The sequence below is a fragment of the Rhodnius prolixus genome, unplaced genomic scaffold, assembly GCF_049639745.1.
Source record: "Rhodnius prolixus isolate KJV_2025 unplaced genomic scaffold, Rpr scaffold_9, whole genome shotgun sequence".
NCBI lineage: Eukaryota > Metazoa > Arthropoda > Insecta > Hemiptera > Reduviidae > Rhodnius > Rhodnius prolixus.
The window spans coordinates 4482239-4501209 of record NW_027411604.1 but is presented as its reverse complement, the minus strand read 5'-3'; the positions used below and the strand labels follow the sequence as shown (position 1 = coordinate 4501209).

The following is an 18971-nucleotide window of genomic DNA, read 5'->3' as shown; positions in this document are numbered from 1 at the left end:
TGGTAGACAAACAGCCTTAAGTTTATTGCGAAGAGGAACGGAGTTTTCCCAACAGGATAGAGGAGGAGGAAGAGGAAAACTGAAAATTACTAACAAACAAAGTCAGCATTGGCAACAAAGTGTGTGTCTATGTGTGTATATATATGCAACAAAAGCGAGCAAAGTGAAAGAGTTTTTTTGATAAAAGAGGACGTGACTTAGATGATAATCACGAGTGAAGCTCTGTCGTCAGATGAGGATGCTGTACAGTTAAGTTTAGAATGAGCTTCTCCTATATATAATACGTAAAGCTTAAAATTATTTAACAAGATAAAAAAAGGAAAAAAGTTCGTTTTTCTTTGCCTGTTGTTTAAAGAAAAACCCATAGAATTTATGGATTAAAGTCTTTAAAAAAAGCTCGGAAAACTTAAAAAAAAACTTTGCACCAAAATTTATAGCATCTAAATTGTGTAATTTCCTCGTCACTTCCTTGTGATCTGTATTAAACGCTATTGCGAGTTGAGCAACAATATTTTTACTTTCAGTTGCGGGCCATGTACAAATCACCAGTCGCGTCCCAAAACTCTGGTACGTAGGACTCTTCAAGCCCGCGAGATGAGGTGCTCTGTTTCCTCTTTCGTCCACTGCCGCATGTAAAATTGGTGCAGGTGGTGTCATTTTTGTTTGAATAGGGAAAAGTTTCACCTGAGTGAAAAACTAGGAGACACCTAATCTCAAGACACTTACTGGTCAATTGTCTACACGCGTGTACTTCAGAGAAAAAAGCCCGACACTTCCCGCAACTGGTGGTGGTGGGGATGCAACTCGATCTAGGAGGCTGCTCTAGTAACTGTCCACATTGTGACACCTGCTCTAGCTAGACGCTAGTGTCTCCGTGTAGATCTACCTTAAAAGTAATTCTCCTTTAAATTAAAACAATATGTTATATGAGCATTTTCATCAAAAACTTGGACGTTTAGATTGATTTTCGCATGCTATAAAACCATTTAGTTGATTTTATTCGTTTTAAAGTCGATTATTTTTAATTCTAAGTAGTTTAAGACTTTTATCCATCTTCAGGAGGAACTGTTTTTTTTAAGGAGAGAGAGAAAAAAAAAACAGTTGGTAGCGACCATTTTATCCCGATTTCTAGAACCAGTCATCACAATCCTTTAATCTGCCACGTTTCTTTTATCATCTATTCCAGGTCATCTCCCTTGAAAACTGAGGTGAAGATGGCCCAGCAATAGAGCAATAAAGCATCAACACGGAAGTGAAGTGTAGTAGTGTATATGGTACTAGCAATCACTGAAAGAGCGAGCGTGTTTCCGGCTTCGACGTCATTGGATATCAAGGCTATTTCCATGTTTCGGATTTTGCTAGACAAATTTTCAAATAAATTTTCCAAAAATAAAGAAAATGGTTTAAAGAGATTGGACTTTACTCAGTCCCTTGAATGTTTTCAGTGTACCTGTTTACAAATTACATAAATATATATGTATATATATATATACACACATAAATATAAAGAAGGTCCACTTCTATATTTAGGGCCACAGTACATGCACTGGAGGTTATAAGATAACAGGTTATGAATTATAAATTCTGCACCAGCTGATATGATAACGTAGCTCTCATCTTAAATTCTATGTTATCATATGGATAAACATAGTGAAGTGAGATTATAAATTATCAAAATATATGGTTGGTATTTTATAGAAAAAAACGGGATAGTATATTTTCCAGTTACATGTTGGGATGTAATTGATTATTGATGAGGAGGAGGAAAAAAATAGATCCAAGTGAAAATCTAATTCATTAAACATAAATTCTGTGGAAATATTTATTAAGTAGATAAGTTGCTAAGTTAGACCACAATTTATAAAACACCCTCTCCTTCTCCTTCTCCTCCTCCACCACCCAGCCACACCCCAAGCTTTCCCTGAGCTGAACAGGTTCAAGTCCTAATGGAACTGAATTGGGTCAAACCTCGTAAATAAAAAGCTCCTACTTACATAAATTTGCTCACAAAATTTATTAGTTATATTTTATTAAAATTTTATCCCAATTTTGTTGGTTGATTGATAAATTTTAGGATAATAAATAAGAAATAAAGAAATAATTTTAGACCCATAGGAGCTTGTGGTATTATTAAAGGGAACATATACATTTATTGAGTATTAGTAAAAGTGCAAAATTTGAGGAAATTTAACAGGATTTCAGAGACTTAGTTTTCATGCCAGAATTTTGGTCCCCCCCCCCCTTCAACTGAACAACTGACTGACCATTACTAAGTTTCATTGAATTGCTAAAGTTACCCAACCCCACCCTCCGACTAAAATTTACTATTACAGAATTTGATGGAGCCGTTGAAATTTAATTTTACCCTTTAAAATATTAATTTCTGTCAGTTTAAAATGAAATTATGAGGAGAATATTTTAGGTCAGTATGTAAAATAATGGTAAAATTACATAATAAATGTCATGATAATTAAGTAAATTTTAGTTGATGTACATAATAATTAATTAATATCAAAATTTTAGAAGATTTAACTATTCTAATAATGGGAACATAATCCTTAGTCTTTGCAATTTTATATAATACATATACTCGTATGTTCCCCGTTAATTATTAATAAACAGAAAATTACCTAATTACTGGACTATTTTTACAAAATCCTAAAATTAAATATTTAATGGCACAAAAGAAAAATCACTTATCGCACTTTACAAAAATTTCCTTTCCAAAAACTCTGAATTTATACTTAAAAATAAAAAAATAATGCCATATCATATATTAAAATACAGGAACTTAACTTAATTACGTCACCGAATGATCAAAAGAGAGAACTTGATAAACGATCCAGATGGACTGTAACGAACAAAAAAAAAACAAGCAGCCTTACTGGACTTGACGGACTTGAAAGTGTAATGCTAGGCGCTCTCAACCTTAATAGCAATCGATTCTTCCGCAATCGAAAATACTCGCCACGGTAGCCGAGCGGTTAGAGGCGAGACCTGCGAAGCTAATATGTGCTGTTGTACGGGGTTCGATTCCCGGTCTTAGGCCTTGGATTTTATTTAATAGTTAATATGAGAAATTTGCAGTAAAGTATGTTTGCTCGTCGCCTCCGTCCACGACACCTAATTGGTAATTGGACGTTAAGCCACGCTTATTTAAAAATTAGGCCATTACTTTACTTTACTTACTTTTTACTCGTACTATGCAACTTTCTAGGTTTGTAGTCAGTGCTTTAGATTAGATTATCGGGATGGGACCTGCCCCACGGCACCGCATCAAAAGAGGCTTATTGTGCCCTACTCTTTTTAGATCTAGTAGATGAAACCTCCCCTATTAATAAGGTTAAGGGCTTTCTCTACTAGTTCTTTTTGTGCTACTATCTCCTTTGGGCTCAAAGATCCAAAGGTTTCATAGGGCAACCGCTCGATTGCAAACGCAATCGAACAGCCTGTGAGAGAGGCCGTCTCCTCCTCATCCTGACCACAATCTGCACACAACGGTTCCGAGCTAATAAGCCCCCACCTTGTACAGATGACTATGATGCCCTATGTGTACTGGGTAAATGTATTGTTGGGGTGCAACTGTATATGTTGCTCATATTCATGTTGTTAGACTGGGGATACCCGCAGGGAAGCCAAATCCCCTGAAGAAGTGGCTAATCCACTTCCCCCTACGGATAAAGTCAGTGACCTAAAAATCCTTATTGTTCTGGACTCAGCCAAATCCCGGTACACATTCCAAAATATCCCTTGAAATCCACTCATTCACAAACTATTCTTACTTTTGCATTCCGCTCGAAGGAATTGAACCGTCGATTACCTTAGTAAAAACACGGATTTGATAAAAAGCACTACAATGCCTTTACGCTCATAGAGAAGCCACCAAATGTTGGGGGGTGCCCATAGAAGATATTTTGTAACAGATTAAATTTTAAGAGATATAAACATTTTGTTTAAAAAAAGGTTTTTTGGGGAACTTTTTAAGATTTCTGTTTTTAAAGATTTATAAGAATGACACAACAAACTAGAGCGGGCAGAATACAATAATAAACTTAGTGACTGTGGTAGAAATAACAAATGATAAGTTTCCCCCAACTCTTGACAACGAAGCGTAGCTGTAGATTGAGGTATCCTGTAGGTAAATACAGGCTTGTTAGCATGTTACATGAGGTTGCAAAGGAGTTTTAGGAGCTCTAGGAAGTGCGAAGGCGGGGTGTTTCACGCTAGGAGGAGGAGGCTATAGCGGCGGAATGTGCTGTTATAGCTGCTAGGTACGTCTACTGCTACAGTGGAGCCAGCTACAGTGCTAAAACATCACACACAGACACACTAACTAACTCCAGATTATTACAATTCCCTTCTATCTCTACATAGGAGCGCTTACAATTGGGGCGACGAACAAACCAGGATTCTCCATTAGGACACCTGTTTGTCCTCCTCATTCCCCAAACTTCACACCCACTACTCCTCACATTCTCACATCCTCCTCCTCCTACAGAATACATACACAAACACCACGAGTGAATGGTACAATATTACCTTGTTCACTAACTCTGTAAACAGTGCTCCTCTCTACAAACAAATATACTGCTGCCTCCACTAAATATAAGAAACAAAAACTGTTGTGCTTATTCTCACGTCTTGCACTTACTTCTACTATTCTCCAAGTTCGAAACTCATGAATTTCTTCAAATTTTGAACATGGCTGACAAGCAAACGATGGCCAAGAGCCAGCCAAAATAGGACAAAGTGATCCTATGTGGTGGATAGAATAGAGGTAGCTGGATGTCCACATTTCACAACCACTAGTGCGGATAACATGAAGAAGTGGATCATTTTGGGCGAATGGAAAGTGGCCAAAAATGTAGACAAAAGTTAGTAGAAAGAAATCAAGAAGATCTATGGAAGATGAAAGAAGAGAACAAAATGGCAGACAAGAAGGAGTTCAAAACTGAGAATATAAGAGTCAGGCAAATGGAGAGCGGCCAAAAATGTAGACAAAAGTTGGTAGAAAGAAATCAAGAAGAACTATGGAAGATGAAGGGAGTAAATCCACATCCTGAAGCAGTTTAATAGTTCTCCGTCACCTTTTTCCCAATTAAGACCCAGCAACTCCTAGTTTCCTCTCTTATATTCCCCCATTTCGACTATGGTTGCCTTAGTAGTATGGCGTGGTCTTTCTGGTGATATCGAAGCTAAGCTCAAGCGCCTCCATGAACTGCTTCATAAGATTTATTTTCAGCATTTCCAGAGACTCTCGCATTTCGCACTGCTACGATGAGTTAAAGTGGCTTTTTCTGGTCTATCGCCGCCGGTATTTTTTGGCTTCTTTCCTTTTTCAAGTCATCCAGTCTCAAAGGCCATCCTATATTTTTCCAACTCTTTAAGTTTAAATCCTCCATCCATTCCCGTAACACTAGATCTCGCTCATCTGATCTCTATATTCCCTCTCACCGTACCTCATCCTTTGACAAATCCTTCCTAATACGTGCTACCTCTCTCTGGAACTCCTTGCCTTCATCTGTCCGCCATGCTCCTACCCTATCCATCTTTAAATCCCGTCTATTCAGTTATCTCCTTTCTATCCAGCTTCCTCCGAAATTCTAATTGTTTTAATTTATTTCCTTAATTTCTGCTGTTATTTTTATTTTCACTTTTGTAAATACTTATTTATTTATGTATTTTCTGTTTAATCACAGGCCAAACTGTTAAGGCCTCTATTTGTTCCTGTATTTATTCTTAGGGGACAATTGTCCCAGAATAATAAATTTCTTTTCTATTTCTATTTCTATTAAATGAAGAGGACAAAATGGTAGACAAGAAGAAGAAGGAGTTCAAGATAAAGAATATAAGAGAAATTACAGGCAAATGAAGAGCGGCAAAATATGTAGACAAAAGTTGGTAGAAAGTAATCAAGAAGAACTATGAAAGATGAAGGAAGAGAACAAAATGGCAGACAAGAAGAAGGAGTTCAAGACAAAGAATATGTTATAATAGACATTACAGGCCAATGAAGAGAGGCAAAAAATGTAGACAAAAGTTGGTAGAAAGTAATCAAGAAGAACTATGAAAGATGAAGGAAGAGGACAAAATGGTAGACAAGAAGAAGAAGGAGTTCAAGATAAAGAATATAAGAGAAATTACAGGCAAATGAAGAGCGGCAAAATATGTAGACAAAAGTTGGTAGAAAGTAATCAAGAAGAACTATGAAAGATGAAGGAAGAGAACAAAATGGCAGACAAGAAGAAGGAGTTCAAGACAAAGAATATGTTATAATAGACATTACAGGCCAATGAAGAGAGGCAAAAAATGTAGACAAAAGTTGGTAGAAAGAAATCAAGAAGAACTAGTAAATGAAGAGGACAAAATGGCCGAAGTACAAGGAGTCCAAGACAAAGAATATAAGAAACAGAAAGGATCATTTCCGTCTACAATGTTCCAAAACCAGGACAGTACAAATGAAGTCACACTAAGTCAGAAATAGAAGCGCAATAACACCATGTAATACGTAGGTGAAAATCACTGAATTCTCAACACCTGCTGAACAGTACAGATCTAAGTAAAAAGCCAGACCAGAGCTGAACAGTACAGAACTAAGTAAAAAAGAACATGTTCCATTTTACCGCAACATAGATCAATTACATTTCGATCAATTAAATTTTTTCAGAAATTGTTCTTGTTCCGCTAAGATATTGTTAAACTTCCGTTACCAAAGTGAATGGTATAACCGGAAATGTGGTTTTCCTGAAAAGCTTCTTTTTCTTTTGCCTACAGTTTTCCACGATATACTTAAAGAGAAAAAGCGCTCCGGCTGATCTGCTTTCTTTAAATCGGAAATTCTACGAAAAAAATTCTTACAAAAAAGAAAAAAAAAAGATTTTATAATTTTAATTCATAATTTTCTCCATGAAAATTTATTTTAGCAGGTTATGTGGAAAGAGGTTTAACGTAGATTTCCCCCAATAACTTGGAAGTTTATTTAGGGAAATTTTAAGCAATAGCTTTTCTAAAAATCCTAACCCCCTCTTAAACCACTTCGAAAAATATTGTACCAAAATATTTTACGTAATAAATTAACTTTTAAAAAATGTTAATCTCCTCTTTCCTTTTGAAAAAGAACTTAAAAAGAGCCTAAGTTTGATGTTACCAATTAAGTAGCTGCCACTTCCAGTAAGCTGCACTTAATAAAGTTCCTTTTTTTTTTTTCTTTTTGAACCACCCACTAGGTAATCTGTAGTCATCAATGGCAGACAGAAAGAAAGACACAAAGAGGAAGGAAACGAAAGGGAGAATCAGGAATCATTTGTGTTTAATCAAAAAGAAAGGAATTAGTGAATGTCTTAGAAGAGAAAGAAGATGCTGGAGAAGAAAGAAAAATAAAGATGGTTTTCGACTATCTAACTCTTCTTTAAGGAACAAAAAAAATGAATCAATTAGTATCTGTCTAAAACACTGATGGTGCCTTCAGATTTCTTTTTTTTTTACTTTATTTATTTTCAACTGCAGCAGATTTCTGCAACAAGTGAAGCTGTTACAACAAGATACATAGAATAAATACATGAATAGCATGAGGGGAGAATTAACCCATTGGTGAAACTCCCGAAGAGGTACAGTTCACTCTGGCACTTCATTGAGAAGATCGCGGTGGCCACCAGCGCTTCAACCGTCTTGGGAGGATTTCCAGACAATGCACAGTAAGTTAAGCTAGTGCACTAGCGGATTAGGATGTAAGGTAATTGAAGCGTGCAGCTTCTGAAACATAGGGGAACAAGGAAATCTCGGTGCAAGGTAGACTTAGACACAAAGTAAGGAGCATTAGCGGATTCGACGGAGTTTTTTTTTTTGACTGGAAGGATTTTGTATTTTTATAGATACTGGAAGCTTTGGCTTAGCCCAGGGGTCCCCAAACTACGGCCCGCGGGCCATATGTGGCTCCCTGAGGACATTTATCCGGCCCTCGCCGCACTTCCAGAAGCTGCATCTCTTTCACTAGGTGGTCAGTGAGAGAAGCCACTATATGTGGCGGTGCCGCAAAGCGCTGCGTCGCTCATGTACAGTACTACTTCCGATGACGCGGGATGCACGCGTCACGGCTCCGAAAAATAATAGCAGAAGTAGGAAGAAAGGCAAAGCACTATAACTAAACCGGACATTGGACCATCTCATTAGCCAAAAGCAGGCCCATAGTACCCACAGAAATACTGGGCAGTTTGTTGATATAAATTTACTTGTTCTTTATTTGAAATATTTTATATATATTTTTTTTTTTACTTTAAAATAGTTTTTTTTTTTATTCTGGCCCTCCAACAGTCTGTGGGACAGTGAACTGGCCTGTGTAAAAAGTTTGGGGTCCCCTGGCTTAGCCCCAAAGTTTGATTCCGTAAGGCCAGGCAGGTTTGAGTATCATTGTGTATCATTATCAGTGTCAGTATTATCTATCAGTGTCAGTATTTTTTATGCATCAGTATGTATTGTGTGTCAGTATCATTTATTGTTTAGTGAACGTTTCGATCGTTAGTCGAGAAATCTAGAAAGAAGTTTGAATTGTCTGCTTAGTTCTTTCTGCTTAAGTCTGAGCTCGTGGACTGTAGGTTAGGCATTTTTCCATGAAGAGGAGTGAGGTTTAAGTAAACAGGTGGAGAATGTAATGTAATTCATTTATTTTAATTTACCATTTCTTTAGCCAAGGCTCTAGAGATTTTATGTGGGATTGAAGGGAGCGACAGGCAAGAAACCGGGTCGTTATGAAGAGAGAGGATTGCCGTATCACCGGCATGATAAAAAAAGAAAAGTATGAGGATTGGTAGGAATATCAGCGGTGTATATGGTGTAGAAGATAGGCCCAAGAACAGTTCTCTGGGGGAACACCTGCACGAAATGAGAAAGAAGGAGAGTAGGAATTACCACAGACGAAGATTGAAGAATGAGAAAATATGTAGTTGGTAAAACGCTCTTGAGTTCAGCAAGCCATCTCCGGGAGCCAGACGCCATCAATCAATCAAATCAAAGTGTAGTCAAAAAAGTCATTGTCTAGACGTCCATAAAACCAAACAAAGAACACGTTCATTTAGAAACCAGAAACTTGCCCGGAAATCATCCCCGAATACTTTCTCTGGAATACTTCCTCAATGTCTAAATGATCAAGAAACGAAAAAATTCTTCTGAATATATATTCTGGAGGATATGTGTCAATAGGCGGGAGGATGGAGAGTCGAATCATTTACTCCCTGGTACTAAGAAACGAGAGCGAATGATTGGTAAACAGGTCAAGAACTCCGGAAGGAAATGAGGGCTGCAGGTTTGGGCCAACAAAATTTATTCAATTCACTTTTTTGTAGTACAATAATTAATATTATTGCACAATAATTTTGACCAAAATTTGTACAAATTGATATTAATCAAAAAAAATCTAAGCCCTGAAGATGATCTAATTATATGATTGACCTACTAATTCGAAGATAATATCAACGATTGGTCAAAAATTGCTACCACCTTGAGTTGTTTTCTAAAAATCACTTTTTCCAGGACTCCAGATCTCAAAAAGGATATTTTTTCTTGATGAAAACTCAATTTTGAAGATTTCCCAGTTTTTTTTTTTGTTAATAGAATTAAACCATACCAATTTTAAACCAGGCTAACATTTCTCTGATCATTAATACAACAATATGTTAATGTTAACATTGAATTCCCATAACGTTGCCATAACCTCTAGAAGCGAAGCCACAACTCTGTTAGTGTTGCCAACGTGTGGGTGCATATGTGCGTATAGTGGAGAGTCTCTGCTTTATATAGCCCAACATCGTTGTGTGTAATGAATACACATCACAATGTAATTATTAATCCCAGGACTTGAAAGCAAATTATTCCGGTCTTAACACACTATACTATGTTATCATATCCGCCTCTAGTGGATTGCATGTTACAACAAAGCCATACAAACGCTCAAATAAGTGCAACAAATGCATATATTCATGCAAACAAATCTTTACTACACATCTTACACACACACACATCTTATTTTATGCATATGCTGATAATTAAAGAAAACAAAATAGATTTTTCCATTAATTAAGTATATTTTCACTTTAGACTCATTCTCAGTCCCAAAATAATTTAAATATTATATCAGACATTTTGAAGCAGAGCTTTTCATCGGAATAGGAAAACTGGCGAAAGATTTTTGTTTTTTGTTTTTAAGAGCAATTTTCACAAAATTAAGAGAATAATTTTCTTCATTAGTTTAGTTTTTCTTCTTAACGACTGACACACAATCGTTCGTTTCGCAAATACAGAAGGGTCACAAAAAAATTGCAATGAAGTGAACTACAATAAGTTAGAGCTTTGCCCCCCCCTTTACGGTGGGTAGAGGAGAGTGGAGAGCTTTAATAGAAACGCCTAACTCGACAACATGGGATCATATCCTCGTAAGTTATACCAGGACATTGCAATTTAGGCCATTCATGTGTCCTGGCAGTTCCTTTTAACCATTGGGGTTGATTGATGATTGAGATGATGTTTAATGATCTTTGTGGTACCACAGTTATCAACAATGAACTAAAATTTCTTGATGAATATCTTGCTGTAAGCTGCTCCTTTCTGCGGAACTAGAACTTCCCAAAGTCAGAAGGCTAAACATGGAAAACAATTCAGTCGTTTCCCTCCCTAGACGACGCCAGATTTGGCAATTATTTTCTTGTTCACTTGCTGTCTTATTATATACCGCTGCGAAAAAGCCTTCAAAAATAAAGATTAACCTGCAGAAACTGAGCGTTGTACAACAAAGGAGAAGAATGTGTTGGCTTCCAATTACTTTCTGTCAGCTCCTCTGTCTCTTCCTCGAACTCCTCTAGAATAGCTGGTTGAATTACTTCATCACCGATGTGGCTGCAGGATGGTTTCATCTGGCACTAATGAATTGCTGTGCGGAATATCTGGAACAAGCAGAAAAGAAACAATATGATGCTGTTGCATAACAATTTTTTTGTTTGTTTTTGTTTTCATTAATGCATTCGAAACTGCATATTACAGTGACGTAACAAGCAAATTAAGATAAATATAGAAAATTAAAGCATAAAAATCGAATAAAAACTAAAACTAAATCAATAGAAAGGCTTGGATAATGAAGATAATCGAACGATGACCATTATAAGGCGGTTAATGCAGATTTTATCGAATATATCGAATCCGAAGGATGTCCTGTTTATTGTACCGCCATCATCGCTATAGCCTACGCAGAAGGTAGGGAGGGTAGTAAGGGACGAGAGCTGCGGATTAAGGGATTATGATGTAGCTGTAAAAAAAATATAAATCCATACTGTTAATCTGGAACAAAATATCTTTTTTACACACTCGGACAGTTGAAACGAACTTAATTAAATGCTTCGCTAGACGAATTGATTTTTTAGCTGAACCTATAGATGAAGTTGAAGTGTTTTATAAAAGACCATATAAAGCCTTTACCCATTGTTATATATAATAATTTGCAGAAATGGAGAGCAAACTAAATTCCATTAATTCTTAACGCTGAACAGTGCATACAAAATCATTGTTACATATACGCGACGTAGATGTGACCAAAAGGAGGATAAATAAGGGACGACGCACATATATACACATATACTACGCACAAACTTCCCACCGCAGCAAAGAGGAGAGATATTTATTATAGAAAAGGAACAACAACAACAAAAGCACACAAGAATGCATTTCTCTGTGATTTACGCGCAATCTTGCGGAAGAACATAATTCCCCAAAGGAGAATGGGGAGCATTAGTACATACAGACACACACACACACACATATATATATATATATATATATATATATATACGCTTCCATTTCCGTATAGAAAAATTCCCGCGCTTATTCCTATTGTTCCCGCTCTCGTATTCCCAACACGCGCTCTTACTCTTCACAATATGGCCTCTGTCTTCCTCGCGCCATACTCGTACTTTGGCTCTCAGTTCTGGAGTTTTCCAGCTTGCTATTCTGAAAAAAATTGTACGAGTTGTTCGCATCCAGGGACACTTTTTTTTTTTGTCTCCTCTTTACTTTTCATTTTCCATCTTTTCCTAGAAAACCTTTATAATTTTCTTCTTCTTCATTTTTAGAGGGGAAGTTTTTGGTCCAGAGTTTTTCTTCCTCCTTCAGCGCACTGAATTACGTCGTATTGATGATGATGAAATTAGTTGGAGTATAAATTTTAAGTTTTTTAAAAATAATACTGCAAATTAACCATTATTTTTTTCTTACAGTATATCTTCTTCTTTTTTTTTAAATTTTAAAGTGATGATAGATAAGGGATGGCGCAAATACACATGCACGTATATACAGGGAGTTCATTTTAAGACGGGTCAAATGCATGTGGAGTGGAGTGAAGGACGGCCATCCAGTGATAGAAGCCGTTAGATCGCCACGTTGGCAAGCTTACACAGCAACCATCCTAGGAGGTCGGCGTTGTGTTGAGATGGTCGCGTGGCCACTGCCGCTTTAGTCTGCGCTGTGTGGATTTGAAGGAAGTGTTATTGTAGACATGTTGTGGGATCAGAGGGTTGTAATGGCTTTGTAGATTTGAGTGCAGTTTTGTGTATCGAGATTGGGCTATTTCCAGAGACGAGAGGAATATTTAGATCAGAGTGTATTGTGTGATTGGAGACGTAGAAGGGAGCGTTAACTATTGTTCTTAGAATTTTAGACTTTAAGGTCTGAAGTCGAATGGTGTTCCGATTTTTTGGCGCTTCCGTAGAGCTGTATTCCGTACGTCCATATTGGGGCAAGTAGGGCGGTGTTATAGTTTTCTTCTGTTCGTCAGGCTCAGTTTAGAACGTTTGTCGCGTAGTGTTTTCAACATTTTATATCTCAGGTTGAGGTCAATTCGTTTGAGTCTCGTGTGGGGGTTCCAAATTAGTCGTTTGTCTAGATGTACTTGCCGAGATATCGTAGTTGGTTGGTAATAGAAGTATTGTGGAAGGAGAGAGGAGGGAGAGTTTTCTTATTCAGAGTGAATACTATGTATTTAGATTTCAATTCGTTCACTTTGATTCTCCACTTTTGCAGCCAAGGCTCGAGAAGATTTAGGTGGGATTGGAGTGCACGGCATGCTATTACAGGATCCAGATGAGGTGATGGAATTGCAGCGTCGTCGGCGTAATTGTAGTCGGGTGAGTTGGTAAGTCGGCAATATAGAGAATATAAAGTAAGGGGGCTAGAATGCTTCCTTGAGGAACTCCAGCGAGTGTTGGAAGGATAAGAGAAGAAGAAGAACCTTGTCTGACTTGGAAGAAACGGTCGGAGAGATAAGACTTAAGAATGAGATAAAACGTAGAAGTCAGTAGGCGTTTGAGTTTATAAAGCAGTCCCGTGTGCCATACCCTCACAGTATATCTAAAAAATTGTTATAAAAAAAATCTTCCGTTAAAGCTGTATGACTAAAACGAGGTTACTGTCCCGTTCGCATATATCACCTAAACTATATCGCATTGGTCAGCAATCCTCCGTTTAATTACAGTAGATATTCAGAAACGATTTGTAAAGGGCCACTGTTTCGTAATAATGAGTTCTCAAAATTTATACTTCCGGCGAAACTTTAGGATCAAAACTCTGCACGATCAATCACTATACTTCCTTTTGGGGGGAAGGGGTAATGGGTGACAGGAAATAATATATTAAACTTTCTCTCGTGTGCGTAGAAACTGGAAACGCTTGGAGAGGTGAAAGGAAATATATAATTTGTAAGTAAGTGTTGTGTTTGTTTGGGGAAAAACTCATAAAAGGAGAGAGACAGAGAAAAAAGGAAAGAAAAACGAGAACTACAGCTGATGTATTTTTGATGGAAAGGTCTGGATATCCAGGACAGAGGTGGGGTCACAATTGCAAGACACATCCAGGTCCTCCTCTGGATTCTTGTCTTTGTGTCTAAATAAAATATTTACTCAGGGTCCAATTGGAAAAATGGGGATGGAGGTGGTGAAGGAAGTAGAGGATATAGGAGGGTAAAAGAGGAAGGGCAAAGGGGTTGGGAGCGAGTGTTTAAACCAAGAATACAGGTAGGTAGGGGCAACAGTGTGCAGGGAATCCCTATAGGGTTCGGGAAAACAACTGGCCCGAAGAGACGTGAGTCGAATAGTCTCTCTGGTCTGGTCTGAAAAGATGGCGTCCAAGATGTGGCGGAAAGGGGGGAGGGGAGATTCTAGAGAGTTTGGTTAAGATACTAGAGCGTTCCCAGACTCTATTATAGAGCTGCTTGAATAGAAGAGATTCTTCGGCACAGCACAACTATAGTGTGCTGCTGGTCAGCATATTCTGAAAAGCTGCAGCATGTTTATCTAAAAACTCTTCTTCCCACCCACTCTTCAAACCCAATAAACCCAATTATTGCTTGCAGTTTTTCATTGTTTTTCCTTTTCACTTCTTTTTTTACTACCCATTTTCCTATTTACTTACATTTTTCTGAGTAAAACTAGCTGGGAATATAAACAGTGCAACCTCCAAGTTATTATATATTTTTTATACTTTAGTGTTCAGTAAAAGCAATATAAATATGTCTTGTTTTTTCTTTTTTAAATAAAACTTCGTGAATAAGTAAAACAGTAAGAAAAACATATTTCCATTAGTATTTCCTGGAAATTTTTATCAAAAAAAAAGAAAATATGCAAATAATATTAGAATAATTTAGGGGGTAATTTCGTATTCTTTGATGGAACAACACCGTCAAATAATTTAGTAAAACAAAAGTGATTTTTTACATCCGATTTTAAATTTCACTTCCTCTTATTCCTTAATAAAGGTTTCTAATCGCAAAACAAGACGATGAATCGAATCCAATGGTCTTAAGGGTCTTTTCTTTACAACAGGTGGCAAGAAACATCAGGCCAAGAAAAAAGAAATGAAAAAATAAAATAAAACTAAATTTATTCGTTGGCATTAACATAGAGTAGCTGTAATCTTGTGACTCCAAAATGACTGTAACACAACAAACTCCTCCTCTACAAAGTGGGTCATTAAGCCCCGATGTTACTCTATTACGCCTGCTCCGCCTGGAGCCTGGACTTGTAAGTAACATCAAGAGACTCCAGGAAAATATTGAACAAATTTCTTAGACTTAGCGACAAACTCTCCACGACGCACTAAAATCGACTCACTTCACGGAGAGTGCGTCCATTATCCCCTCGGTACACTCCTATACCCAAAATCGTCTGCCTGAAACTCCTTTCCATCCTAGACTGTCATCCTAATCCCCTCTGCCGCGACATAGCCTCCTACAGATCCTTCTATAATGTACAAACACAAAAGACAGATACCCCTCTAACTCTCTACACTAGCTGCAGGTTTTTCCTCTCCTTTTTTCCTTGCATTCTTATCCTGCTCAACCTAACCTTTCTCGTTCCTCACTTGGTAAAAAGGTTGAAATTATTATACATAAAGTAAAAGTAAAGTAATCGCCTATTTTTTCAGGCGGGGCTTAACGTCTAACTACCATTTACTAGGTGTCGTGGACGGAGGCGACTAGCAAACGTACTTTACTATTTCTCAATTAACCATTAAATAAAATCGAAGGCTAAGACCGGGAATCGAACCCAATACCACAATGCATTAGCTTTGCAGGTCTTGCCTCTTAACCCGTTCGGCTACCATGGCGCCTTGTATTATACATTAAACTTCTGTATTTATTTTATGTATATATATTTATAGAAATAAATATTTATTCATTATTCAGAGTAACTGCAATAAATAATTATACGATTTAAAATTAAATGATAACTCCGCCGAACCCGATTCCAAGCCTGGTTGCAAAAGGAGGAGGGATTCCCTGGCTACAACCTGAGGTCCTGAAGGACGTCTCAAGTAGTAGAGGTACGTTACTTCAAGGGAAGTTGGTAGGAGCAGCTGGTATTGCCAGATTAAAGCACGCAGCATCTTCAACAAGCTGGGGAGTAATGTAGGCTGATTCTCCCCCCTCCGAATCTAAAAAGATTAAAAAAAGACAGTTACAAAAAAAATCGGAGTGGGGGAATCCCTCTACACCAAACGGTGGAAGTGGGCCTGTCTAAATAAGTATTAAATGATGTTATTGTAGTTTTATTGATTAAAAAAGATGCGAGATAAAGAATTTCAGAATATGGAGGATTGAATTGATTTTATTGGCTTCTCTGGATGTTTCTCGAGATCTAATTGGGTTAAGTAAATATTGCGGGTATTTATTCCTGAACAGGAAGTAGCCAAAGTTATAGCAACTTCCCATTCCGCCAAATAAACACTAATTTTTCAGACTAAAAATCTAAAAAAAAAATTGTAGCATCAACGTCAATATCACTAAGATCTATAGCCCGAACTTGATGTATTTTCTGGGAAAAGAAAAAGAAAGACAAGTGTGTGAAAAAGTTTTTTCCGTTTTCTCGAGTTTCGAGAAAACCGAAAAACTAATACTTCCAGTTAAAATTCCGACTCGGATATCTGCAGGCTTTGTCATCATTTCTCATCAAGTTATCAGGATAGCAGAGAGAAATACGAGTAATATGACGCAAAAAAAAAAATTCTCCAGATCGTTATTACTCATGGAGATAGTTACAAAGCGATTAGGATGTTGATAAAGCCAAGTATCTTGATCTAAACCCAAATCCAGAGAGTCCTAAGGGATGGGAGATGGGAGCACAGGAGTGATTGGATAGAGAAAGAGAACCGGGGTGAACGTTCGATAGACTCGTATTTACTTAGCCGATTGGATTTTGGTGAATTTGGGAGGCACCACTCCATGAGGAACTTAAACTTATACACACACACATACATACAGAATCATGTGTAAATGCTCTTATGTATACACTTATACATACACTCATATATAAACACTGGCTGACACCCCTGGTAGTGTGTAAGCATTGCTTAGCTAACATGCATGAAGGGAGTTTTAGGGCTCCTCCTCCACCCACACCCTTTCCAGAATCTAGAGTACATACACAAATCTACACTAACCCATTCGCGCACACCTTCATGTCCTAGCAAATACCCACCCATAATACTGTCTGGGAAACAATCTAAACTACGTACATAAATACAAACGGATGTATTCAACTAAAAAGCAAACCAACACTGGGATTAAATTTTATACTTCACTTGTCTGATTATTACCAACATATACATAGTAAAGTTCTAGAGTAAATAAATTAGAGTACTGTTCAATAAAACTTAAGTAAATATTTAATTTTTATTACTCTCTCTCATTTCTCTTCACTGTGATTCCCAAGATGTTTTGTGGCCGCCTCAGAGATGCTAGATGAGACACCGTACATCCTCCAGTCCAAGATATACGAGGTGTGGCTATGAAATAACGAGACTGATGCTGCTACAGAAGAACTATGCATGCGCCAAAATCCTAACGACCGACAGCTGTGCAGCGTTAAGCTTTTTCTCTTTTGATTGCCGGCGTCTCACGTGTTTGTAGAGAAATCTTGTCTGACCGGAACCTGACGTGTTTGTATAAGAGGTGTTAGTTTCGTTTTGCCGAGAAAACATGATACTACAAATGTAGTAGAGCGGCGAATTGTCGTGATATTTCACAGCAAAACTTTGTTAAAACCGCTACCTGAAACTTATCTTTTATTAAAAGAAGTTTATAGTGATGAATTTTAATTAAGTGCGCGAGTTTTTGAGTGGTTCAAGCGTTCCCAAGTTGGCCGAGAAGGCGTCGGAAATGATGACCGCCCGGGTCGCCCTTTCACGTCCAAAACGGATGAAAATATCGATTATAATTAATCAACATTACTACCGTGGAGGTGCTTGCTCAACTCCGTGAAAGAGGAAGGAAAAAAAAGACCCGATTTATGGAAGGGTTCTCCATCACCGGCTCACACTGCATAGTCTGTCAATACGACGTTTCTAGCCAAGTACAACATCTCAGTTTTAGGCCATCCACCTTATTCGCCTGACCTGACCCCATGTGACTTATTATCTGTTCCCCCAAGTCAAATCTACATTAAAAAAGGAACACGATTTCAGCGGAACGAAAAAGCGGTACGCGTCATGCAAGAGCTAACAGAAAAAGACTTCCAGTACTGTTTCGGAACAATGGTAAATCCCGCATGGAGCGTTGTAGGGATAGGAGAGGGGTGTATATTGAAGGTGATAATAACTAAATATGTTTAAATTTAAAATAAAATGTTTTACAGCAATAGTCTCCTTTATTTAATAGCCACCACCTCGTATCTAAGCGATCTCCAAATCTGAAAGAATATCCTGCTACAGCCCTAGGGGCATCTTCCCACAGGAGGGTTTCTAAAAATCTTGACAGATCAATTAGAACTTCCTTCAACTTACCACAGAATCGGCCGACTGTCTAGACACAGACTAATAATTACCCAGAACTCTCTAAAAACGTCCTCCTACGCTATACAGGTAATCCGAGATTTCTTAGGAATCTACTCTATACACAGATGTTCTTAGGATAAACGCTTCCAGATTAAGGAAAACAAAGCTTTCCAAGGTAATTCTATGAAAAAGAAAAAGAAGGAAAACCTGCAAATCCCTGGTAACCAAATTCATCCCTACTCAGACATTTCCAAATTGATTCCCAATCAGGTAAATAGCGAAAAAGTTTATCACTAAATTTATCTCGTTTTAATTACTCTTTTTTACACCCCCACTAAAAATACAACAAAGTTAAACAGTAATCGACCAATAATATCAATAGGAAATACCATTATATTAACAAATAAACTGTAAAGTTTTAATAAAACGGTTAATACATAAAATTGTAGTAGACCTTTACATAAAATAAACACACTTATATGTAAATACACTTTCCACAAATAAAGGTAAACGTCGGGGAAAGTGAATATGAAAAGCAACTGAGGGAGAGGAAAAAAGGGCATATATGTACATTAAGGGCTAAAAGAGAGAGAGAAAGCCAGATAAACCCATTTTCCACTTGGTTTTACTTTCAGGGAAATGGCGAAGCAACTAGTTTATATACGGTTTAA

General features: G+C 37.5%; 2 protein-coding genes across 6 annotated transcripts in view; one reads left to right on the top strand and one right to left on the bottom strand.

Moving 5' to 3' along the window:
• LOC141454021 (uncharacterized) overlaps positions 1–18971 on the bottom strand; it is a 301530-nt gene that overhangs the window by 119565 nt on the left and 162994 nt on the right. For 4 of the 5 annotated variants that reach the window (XM_074127764.1, XM_074127767.1, XM_074127766.1 and 1 more), the window contains one exon: positions 10755–10931. The gene's annotated coding sequence lies outside the window, so the exon portion shown is untranslated. Of the gene's footprint in view, positions 1–10754; positions 10932–11460; positions 11570–18971 lie in introns of those variants that run through there. The other variant, XR_012458368.1, reaches the window with a different exon arrangement.
• The window catches only part of LOC141454022 (uncharacterized), an 82946-nt gene that overhangs the window by 52670 nt on the left and 11305 nt on the right, over positions 1–18971 (top strand). The window lies entirely within an intron of this gene.